Source organism: Chiroxiphia lanceolata, chromosome 12, assembly GCF_009829145.1.
Source record: "Chiroxiphia lanceolata isolate bChiLan1 chromosome 12, bChiLan1.pri, whole genome shotgun sequence".
NCBI classification, from domain to species: Eukaryota; Metazoa; Chordata; class Aves; order Passeriformes; family Pipridae; genus Chiroxiphia; species Chiroxiphia lanceolata.
In genome coordinates, this window is record NC_045648.1 from 1,819,359 (window position 1) to 1,830,242 (window position 10,884).

The 10,884-nt window shown below is 48.4% G+C and overlaps 1 long non-coding RNA gene across 1 annotated transcript; it reads right to left on the minus strand.

Moving 5' to 3' along the window:
• Window positions 1–4,418: 4,418 nt before the first annotated feature.
• Window positions 4,419–8,672, minus strand: LOC116793063. Its single transcript, XR_004359369.1, has 3 exons — window positions 8,569–8,672; window positions 6,783–6,878; window positions 4,419–4,580 (listed from the first exon to the last, which is right to left on the minus strand). It is a non-coding gene; the product is annotated as an uncharacterized LOC116793063 (long non-coding RNA).
• Window positions 8,673–10,884: the final 2,212 nt, after the last annotated feature.

Below are 10,884 nucleotides of genomic sequence, written 5' to 3' on the forward strand. Positions count from 1 at the left end.
GCAAATGCTGCACTTTGCAGCAAACATTCAAATTAGCCACAAAGAGGCTGTTTTTAAAACTTGTAGGTTATTCATAATTGCTCAATGAACTCTTCATGCAAATGTATTTGAGCCCATTGGGCAAACTGTGCACTTTGAGTATTTCCTGCAGAAGGCACAAGCAGGAATTTATGACATCATGGGATCTTTAAGGCCAAAAGCAGGATGAGGAGAGGAAGCCAACACCGATAACAGCAGTTATCTGAGAGCTCTTTTGGTGAGTAGGAAGAGGCAGAGACCCAGGATAAATCATCAAGTTTTGGTCCAGAGGTTGGGAAGAAGTGACTTTGTGGGTACAAATCCACCGTGGCTTCTGTCACACGTGGGACACACACAGAGCTGATTTACCCCCTCCCGGCCATCTGGGCATAACCTGCCTACATTTACCACACATTAAACACTCCAACCAACTCAAAGCACCCCTGACAAAGGGCTTTGCACATCGGAGGGAAAGGGAAAATGATTTCTTGTGGGGACCAGAGAACATCCCGCTTGCACCATCCCCTGCTGACAGCCCTGTCGCGGGGGAAATAATCCCAACATTTACAGCCTTTGCTTTCTGCCAGGGCCAACAATTTTTCAAGCTGTTAATTCGCTTCATCTCCTGACTCACAAGTGTGTGCCTCCCAGATATTGGCAATCATAATTTTTATTACTACTTATTGTAACAGTGAAGTCATATCTGTCTCCATCTCACCCTGGAGAGTCAGGCAGCAGCAAATTAACGTGGTGAGCAAGGCACGAGAGGCAGATGTTGACGGGGTAACGCTCCCACTGCTCTCCGAGGTGCCACTTCTTGCAGATGGAAGTGGTGCCACCTGCAAGCCCCCCGAGGCCGCTGTGTCCCCAACACCGGGCACAGTGAATGCAAATAGGGATGTGGGTGTGATTTCAGTCTCAACCCACAGGCCAGGGGAAGCCTCCTGGGACTCTGGGGCAGCTGGAGGATTTCCCAGCCGCGGTTTTCAGAGAGCTCTGCCCGTCACTGAAGCCTCCTCTTTGCTCCCGAGCTGACATGATACTAATTCTTTTCTCTTTTGCTCATACGTGATGATGTATCTTTTTAAAGGCCACAAAAATTAGAGCCAAATTTAGCTGCAAGAGGGAAAAAAAAAGAGCATTTCTTTGCCTTGACATAAAGCACGTTTTGGTCTGCAGGCGTGCACCGAGAGAGAGCTTGGCAGGCGCCTCTGAAAATGAAATTAAATCTTGACATGGGCTCAGGACAGGCTCTGTGATTCCACAAACACCTCCCACCCAGAGCAGGGTGCCCAGTGTGCACCCAGCTCCCTGTTTGGCCAGGCAATTCCCTACTCCAGGCAGGCATTTCTGAGTATGGAGGTGACACGCCTGTGTTCCCGAGCACTTGATGGATGAGCACTTCCACAACTTCCATTTTGTAGAGGTTGGGAATGTGCTGTTTTCCAGACTCTCCTGACTGTGGGGCTGGGATGCCTCTGACAGCAGCCAGCTCTGTGACCAGGTAATTCACATAATGAATGCGCCACTGTCATTTAAAGTAGGCAAGGAATAAGTCTTTTTAGGAAAATTTGACACAAAGAGGGGCACTTCTATATATTATCTCCTAGTTTTCCCTGGCTGGGGGAAGCAAGTCTGTTCTGAGATGTGCTGGTGAGCCCAAAGCTGGAGCCCTGGCTCTCACCATGGAGTCAAGACAATGGGATGATGAACAACCCTAGAAAGGGGAGGGCTGCACACTGAAGACTGGGACCCTGAGCTCTTCCCACCCATCATGCCAACCCCAATTGCTGCTGGATGCTTCAAGACAGATTGGTTGGTTTCCTCCCTGAAAAGCCTCTTTCTTCACAGGCAAAAAGAGATAAAACTGAGCCAAGCCGCTTCCTCCCACCCCTCTGTGCTAAAGCCCAGGTGAGGGGAACCAGGCAGCTCCCAGAGAGGCACCTCTGTCTCTTACTTAAAGCATCATTTGATATCTAGTAGCTCATTAATCTATTTTTTTCCCTTTTTTTTTTTAATTTCCTCCCTCCCCTCCCCCAGATGCGGAGCGCTTACGCTTATCTTCAGCTAAACAACTCAGGTCATAAAAGGTAATACCATGGGTAGCAGAATGTAAACAAACACATTCTACCTCAATAAACATGCTAATTTCCAGCTATAATATTCACAAGTAAAATATCCATCACACAGCCCCTATTTGGCGGAGGCAGCAGCCCTCATCAGTCAATGAAGTAGGCTCCTGCCAGTTCACTGCAGGAGGCAAATAGTACAACTTAACTCACTTGATGATGCCCTTGGGGGGAAAACATGAGCCTCATAAATGAGTCTGGAAATGTGATAAAAGGATAATCTTGCATAAATGAGTCTGTATCATCATTACCTGCCCGAACAGAGGAGCACCGAGGCCGTTTGAGTGATATGGCCACGTTTAGGATAAATTGAGCCAGGGAGGAACCACTGCAGGGTTTAGGGTCAGGCTTGGGAGATGCTGGGGGTGGTGGAATTGGGATTCTCCACCCCCTTGATCTCCCCCCACCACATCACAGCCCCCTGAGCCCTGGAGAAGCTGTGCTGAGGGGTAGGGGTGGCCTGGGGCTGAGCCCCTTCAGGTGGGGTGGCTGAGGTTCCTGAGGGACCAGACCAGCCTCCTCCCAGCCCTTGGACTTGTCTGGATGTGGCTTTAATGTTCTGTTCCAACAAGCAGATAAACAAATGACCTCCTAAAATGACACTGGCAAGTGAAAACAACCCAAGAGCACCTTGCTAAGGTGGTGAAACCCTTTAGAACAAGAGATGATGCCAAATGGCAAAAATATGCGATATGGGGGGCACGACTTTGTCTCCCCCTGCAATTGCAAAGGCACCTCCTGCAGCACTCCGGGCTCTGCTGACCATCTCTGACCATCTGGATTGTCCTGAGGTCCATCTGGGGCTGGTGGGAAGCTGGGATGTCCCAGCTCCCTGCAGTGGAGTTGGACTAGATCACCTGAAAAGGTCCCTTCCAACCCAAACCATTCCCTGATTCCCTGGTATTTTTCCCAGATTCAAAGCCTTCAACACATGTCAGTGCTGGCACAGCACCACACAGAAAGCTGCTGGAGGGCAGTGGTCCCATGGCCAGGGCTCCATGTTTTCCCAGCCTTCCCCAACAGAGCACCTTTCCCACCACCCAGGCCCCTTCCAGAATCACACAAGGATTTTGGCTGCCCGAGCATCCCGCTGTGTGCTTGGGGATGGGCAGCAGGTGACGGGACAACTTCCAAACCACCACTTGGTCAGGTTTGATTTCCAGCCCGTTGCTGTGGTTAGACCCCTAGAAGAGTAGCCAAACGGGATTATTTTCCCCACAGGAGGCAATATCTTTCATTTCAGCCTTTCAAGGGAGAACACTGACGTGAGGGAACATCCAGTCCTTCCAAGTTTACAAACAGGCTGCTCGGATCATTCTCTGCTGTAGCACTTGGTGGATAATGTTGATTTTGGGAAGGGTTTTAGCCCTACTTGATCAAACCCTCAAGCAAAGGAGAAAAGAGGTAGGGAGGGCTCAGTTCTCCTGCTCCCCCCACCTAACCTGGCCCATAGGACCCCCCCATGCCTCAGGTTGCCCAAATACCACAACGGTGAACTCACACGGGAGCCATTAGAGTTTAAAACACTTTGATTCATCCAAAACCACAGAATTTTGAAGGATTAAGCCCAAAGCTTTCAGAAGGATAAAATTAATTGCGCTCTACTTTACCCCCCCAGGTTAATCTCTTGGATATCACAACCCACTCACACAGTGATGGTTTGTGGAGAGCCCTCCACCCCCAGAGCTGCCAAAAACCTTTCACAAACACAAGGCAGCGGCTCAGCTTGTTTGGATCAGTCTCTGCAGTTTCCAAATGAAACATTTCACAACTGTTTCCCATATCAAAAACCACGTGGCTGATTTAAGGAGCATTTGAAATGCTTGTTGAAAAGGCACAATTAAATACACGATTCTTAATTATGTGGACTGTATATTGATCTTATGGTTCCATCTGTTGCCACTGCTATATGGTGTCAGTGAAAATCCCTGCTCACATCAGACCTGGCGTGTCCCACCAGCCAGGGAAGCGGGAGCAACTGTCGCTGCTGGGATAGGGAAGAGGGGATTTGCTCCCTGGTTTGCAGGGGAAGGAGTCACTTCCAAGTGTGTGACATTATCAAATCATACCCTGCATCCACTCAGAGACAAACCAAGAGCCTCTTGCTGTCCCCTCTGTTCCTGCTGCTCAGCTTTGACCCAGATGCTCCAGCATAGCCTTGGTAACTGAGCTCCACCAAGGATGCACTTCCCCTGTTTTGGTTAATCCCCGGCCCAGGATAAGGATGAACGTGGGTGTGTGTATACATGTATTTATTACCTGAGGCCACAGAGTTCTAAATGCAGCAGAGAAGCCTGGAAACCCCCTACACTGCACAACAGGGTTGTGTTTTATGCCTCATGTGCCAGGAGACAAAATGTTCTCTGTGCGTGTCATCAAACATATTCCATTTCCAACCTCGGCATCTCAACCCCTTTGCCTGGTGGCATCTTCCTGTTACAAGAGCAAATACAGTGCAAAATTGTGTTTCATATTCTCTTTTTTTTTTTTTAGCTGCCATTCTTTTTTGCAGCCACAATCCCCCTTTTAATTGCACAGTGCATTAAAGGCTACATCACCTTAGAAACTCCTTGTAAATGAGATGCAGGCTATAAATTAGCCTCTATTTACTTAAGATTCAGACTTTTCTATTTAAGGAACCCATATTTGCAACTGGGAAAACCCATAACTCCTCATGTGGAACCATCAGGGGGTTTCAGCCCAAACTGAAAGACCTGAGACAACTTGGAGAAGCCAAGAAACTTCACGTGGCCAACAAGAACCACCACGGTATTGAGAAATGCTGTGGATCAGCACAAAATCCAAGCCCCAGGGAAGCAGATGGAGCAGATACTTAGGGGTTAAATCTATTTTGCTTAAGTGGCTATTTGTGCTCGTGGAAAGTAAAAGAAAAAAAAAGGACATCAATAAAATAGAGGAGCAGAAATCTTAGTTGCAAGTCTTGGCTGAGAAACGAGGTGGCCGTGCCAAAAAGTGACACGTTTAAGCTGGTGTGTAATTTTGATCTACATGTTTAAAATACTTTTCTCCGTTTGGTAAATGGAGGGTTTGAATGGGGCGGAGGGAGGGAAAGTACACTGAAAACGCACATTGAAAACATACATTGAAAACACACATTTCTAATCACGACGACTTTGGGCCATAAAATGTGTTGGCTGAGAGTGGCGTGTTAAATAAGAGGGGGGTGGAAAACATGACTCACGAGGGCTGTGGATGTTGGAAGGCTGAAATGAAATGCTAACACAGGTCTCCTGAGGAGGTGCAAGGCTTTGAAAGGAAAACCCAGCAGCCGGGGCGGGTGTGTGGGGTTGGGGTTGACCTGCTGACCCTGCAGAAGAGCTTTGGGTGCTACTGTTGGTGCTCCGGTGAGCCTGCAGTGGTGGATCCTCCTGTCTGATCTGTGCACAGAGATCATGGACATGGGATGGGGATCCCAGAGAGCAAAGCAACACAGACCCAAATGGAGATGTTTGGTGAGCCACCCAGGTGGAAAGAAGCCACCCAAACCCACTCCTTGGTGCTGATGAGCCGCATGGAGCCACCAGGACAGCGCTCTTTGGGGTCACTCTCTTACAGGAAAAAATGAGGCTTTTCTAATTCCTTGAGATTCCCATGTCAGTACCAGGATGGATGTTAACTCAAAGGCAGTGGGGATGCTCCCATCACAACCCAACCAGGCCCAGGGTGCTGGAACGGGGTGCCAGGACATGGTGCCACCGTGGCCACTGCCCAGACCCTCCTGGGACGTTACTGCCAGCATTGACAGACCCAGGCCGTGCATCAAACCCAGAGCAATTTCTGGTCAAGTACTGAGAATATTTTTAATAGTAAATATTTGCAACACAGAGTCCTGCTGAAATGGCATTGAACGTGCTGTGCTCTCACCCTTTCATAAATCTGCAGCAGCTTTTACCAGCCTTTTAATTCCTCGCCTCATGAGCCAAACCAAAAGGGAACTGCCCCTTCTTTGTCCTGAGCATTCCCCAGGGCTAAATCCCACTTGTTTAATCACGGTGTATGTGCTATTTCTCAATGTATCCTTCCTTCCTTCCTGTAAATTTTTGGTTGAGAGATATTAATATGTTTTTTTTTTAATTATCTCATCTCCCAATATCTACCATTTATGATGCCCTTTGAATGCTGCTACTTTGCCTAATGGGGTTCCAACAGAATTTTTGGAGGACCCGCCAGTGGGTGCAGGTCCATGCTGTTCATCGTGACAGGATGGAGATTGCTCCACATGCACCCAGCCCAGACATGCCATTTGGATCAGGATCCCAATCGGAAATTCACCGCTTGGGCCCATCTCTAATTTTAATATTTCCGTTGAAATAAATTATGGACTTAATTGGAATTTCTGATTTGGTCTCTCTACTCCCCACGCTGCATAAATATCCCTCAGCATTTATTTTTTTCCCCTTGCCCACAGCTCATTATATTTCCCTGTCTCGGGATTCTGGGTTTTTATAGCAATTTTATCCCATCTGCTGGGGGAAGTCCTTGAGGAAATGAAGCTATTTGGGGGCTCCGCTTCCTTCCCCGCTCTGGGGGACGAGGGGTCCCCACGAGTGTGCTGGGATGAAGGAGGTCTCTGGGGACACACCGGCCCTCACATGCACAAATGCTATTAATTACCATGTAAATGACTCTTCTTCCCATTTCAGGAGCTGGTTCCTGGCTCTCTGCAGCTGCATCACCAAGTTTGCTCCGTGCTTGAAGGCACGTGCTGGTCTGTGCAGGGAAATGGTTATTTTGGGTACTGAGATACCAAATTTCTCACCCACTGCTGCTTTGTTGTAGCAGCCTCGAACTGTGTCAGACACTGCTCAGTTTAGCTGTGCCCTTCAGTTCTAAAATCCCATTTAATGGGTTTTATGGAAGATTTCCCTGTGCTTTTGGAGGCTGACAACACAAGGCAGAGAGTGGGAGGGGTAAGGAGGCTGATAAAAATGCCCTTGATAAAAATACCCTAAAATACCAGTTTTAGAGTGATAGAATGTCCTGAGTTGGAAGAGATCCACAAGGATCATCTAGTCCAGCTCCTGGCCCTGCACAGGATCACCCCAGGAATCCCATTCTGGGCCTGAGAGCGTTGTCCAGTTACCTCATTCCTGCACATTCCCTTTCTGCAGATCCACCTCCGGTCAGGGCTGGACCTGTTTCACTCCAAACCCCACGTGGTCAACACCCATTGCAGGTTGTAACACTGGTCACTAAAAATCACCATTTATCCCACTCAAACCCTCTGACCTCCTTTCTCACAGCAGCTTTTCCAGCCTCAGCTCCCGGGCTCCTCACACCCCTAAATCCTCCCTCTCACCCCCATCATCTCATCAGCGGTCGGGTCCTCTGCCCTTCCCAGACCTCCCCAGCTCTTACAGGGATTTAGAGGACATATCCATGGAAACTTCAGCCTTGAATTTCACCTCCAGAGCATCTCTCCTGCTCCTATTTAAGGCATCAGTGTGGGCCATGACCAAAACCCTGCTCCTCGTCCCCACCTATGGTCCATGTGCCTCGTGGTCCCTTTCACCCAGCACACGACCCCATTGTTGAGTTATTTGGAACTGGCTGAGAAACTCTACTTTTTCTATCCCTTGTTTTGGTTGGAACCTCCACTTTCTGCTCTAATCACACTAATTGCCCCCCTTCAGCCACCAGCAGCACCCAGAGCCAGCTCGAGGCAGTTTTTGGCTGAACACGGTGTGTAACAACCTGGCCTGGCCAGCACATTTACCTTGTACAAACTATACATTACACCCTGTCGTGAGTGTTTTCCAGAGGCAAAATTCCAGCTGTCGTGGCTGAGAAGTGCAGGAATGGGTCGGGAGACTTTTTTTTTTCCCCAACAAAGACATTAAAATAATGGATAGGAAGCGATGCCAGCAGCCCCACACTTCTCAGCCTTTAATCTTGCTGCACAGCTATTACAGAGACCTGACGGGGTCTCTGGTGTTCCTGGCATTTTTCTTAATGAAAAATTAGCAAGAATAAAGAACAACTTGTCGAAATGGAGGGGAGCATTTCATGCATGACATGTTTTTGCAGACGCTGTAGCAGCAAGGGGAGAGCCAAAACAAACAGAAAGAAGAATTTTCATTGCCTGAAGTTGAATATGATCAGGATAAACTGCAGCCACATTTCTAGGAGAAATTTATGTGCTGGCAATAATCAGGCAATTTTAGCTCTCAAACCACCACCCCTTTTCCAAGTGAAAATCAAATTAATTAGTACATTTACCCCCTCAGAACAATCTTTTACGCAAAGCTAATCCCCAGTTCCCCTTTGCTTGGAGATGAAATGAGCTCCCTCAGGCTGCTGACAGTGGTTCAGGGCATCTCCCCCTTGGACCTGTCTCCCTGTTGCTCACTTTTCAAGAGGCTTTCCTTGCAATCCAGAGAACACTGTGGCTAAGCTTGACCTGGAAAATACCAGCATGGAGTGTTGGGAAGGGTTCTTTGGCTCAGGAGGAGCCAGGAGAAGCTGCTCAGAGCTACTTGAGCAAAAGCCTTTGTGCTTCCCAAAGACCCATCAAAGATTCATGGAATCACGAAGGCTGGAAAAGACCTCTGAGATCATGAAGTCCAACTGTCAATCCAGAAACATCCAACTGACATGGAGAAACCCCCAACCACTCCTGGTCCAGCTCTGCCTTCTCTTTGCATTCCCAGGTGCCGTGGAGAAGGGTGCAGCCCTCTTTGGGACCAGCACCCTGGGACACGTTGGCAAGCAGGGAAAATGCTTGGCCCTTCACGTTGATTTTCAAGGGAACAAGAGACACCCAACCTCTTCCCAGCATGTCCAAAGCTGGGCTGAACCTCACACTCTTGCTGGTATATAAATCGTGCCAGCTGGGGCAGGATGGTGCCATCACCTCCCCACTGTGATATTTTGGTCCAGCACTGCCAAAACTGCAAGGAAGGGCAACTCCCAAACCCTATCAATTAGTCTCTGATTAACCTCCCATGACTAGAGAATCCTTCGAACCAGCACTAAATTAGATTACTAGGATTAGTTTTATTAATTTTTCTTGGGTTCTTCATCCCTGGCTGACAGACGAGCCTTTGTTTCAGACCAAAATGCTGGGGGGAGACACGAGACATCCCAACCCTGCTCCGGGTCCCGGCCAAGGCCACCATGACCCAGTGGGCAGGATCCCACCAACACCTACGGGCACCTGCACAGACATTTGATTCCCAGCTTGAAGGTTCTCCCAGTGCCCTTTTCTCTCTTGCACATGATTTCCTGGGAGCAGAAGCACTTTGTGGGATGAGCACGGCGCGGTCCGGCTGATCGATGCCCTTCTTGGGAAAGGGCAGGGACATGCAGAGTTCTGCCAGCTTAGTAAATAAGAATCCACCATGCTCATAAAATTCCAGCACAGCCAAGCATGATGGTGCCATCTGCTCCTCGTTTGGTGAGATCCCTGGGTGGTGCCACGCTCCGGCTTTGACTCCGGCAAAGGGCTGGCACGGCTGCGGAAGGCAGGGGACATCCCTTGGTCCCAGTGGCTTTGGCTGTCATGGAATTGCTTCCTAAACAGAGCCCTTCTGCAGGGGGAATGCTGGAGTCAGGACTGAGGGCTCAGGATAACACAGCCAGACAGCAAGATTGATTGGAATTGTGTAAGATAGCCCTTAGCTCACCCGCGATTATAATTACGTTAAATTGCTATTTAATGGTTTTTCACATCATCTTTGACAGTAGGTTATTTTTGTAATCTTTATTTAAAATAAACTCTTTTTCTGTCTCGTTGCTGAAATCCTTCCCTGCTTCTATTTTGTGCTCGGTGCATTAGGAAATCAGTTTGTCTTCATTATCCCCAGACTTCTGTATCACTCCATTATTACCACAAGATTAGAAAATAAGTAGCTCCCCCAAAAGGGCTTCTGGGTGAACAAACTTTCTGGTTGGAGTAAAATGAAGTGGAGCCTTTTCCCAGTGCTATTCGTGCACCGCAGCCTGTCATTTCCTCATGCTGCCCTGCCAGAGCAGCAGGAAAATCTGGGCTTGGAATATCCTCCCTCCAGCTGCATCAGCGCCACTGTTACAGGGGTTTCGAAGGGAGTCGGGCACTTTGGGAAGCTCTGCCAGCTCTCAGGGTGGAAACAGAATCCAGACCAACGAGTGGAAAACTAATATTTCACCTCCAAAATGCTGTGGTAGTGGCTGGGTGCTGTGACCCACCACTGCCAGGGGGATACTCAGACCAACCCAAGCAGACACTCCACCCTCCAGCCATCCCTGGACATCAAGACTTGGGTTTTGGCTAAAGCCCACCTTTAAATCCAAAGACTTTATATCTGTCTCAACCAGAATGGAAGAGGAAAAACCTCTGGGAGCTGCTGAGCTGAAGGAGTTGGAGCATCCTCATGGAGTCCAGCATTCCTGCATCCACTCAGCTGTACCACACTGGCACCTGCCTGGGACCAGGCTTTTCCCACATCCATTCCTTCCTCAGCATTGTCCAAACTCTCAGCTGGGATGGAAACCTCCCAGATCAGAAGCTTCATCATCTGTTCCCACTCAGGGAAATGAAAGGTCCACTTCTTGTCCTGAGTTTAGGAATCACTGCTTGAAATAATTTACCACTAATTATGTAATTTACTGGTTACGCAGCACGAGTTTAAAAAAAAAAGAAAAAAATGAGCACTTATGGTCTAAGGGATTTAGCCCCTAATTCCTAATAAAAGAGTCAGATTTAAGCAATAATTTTCTTTTTAAAAGATTAGAAAAA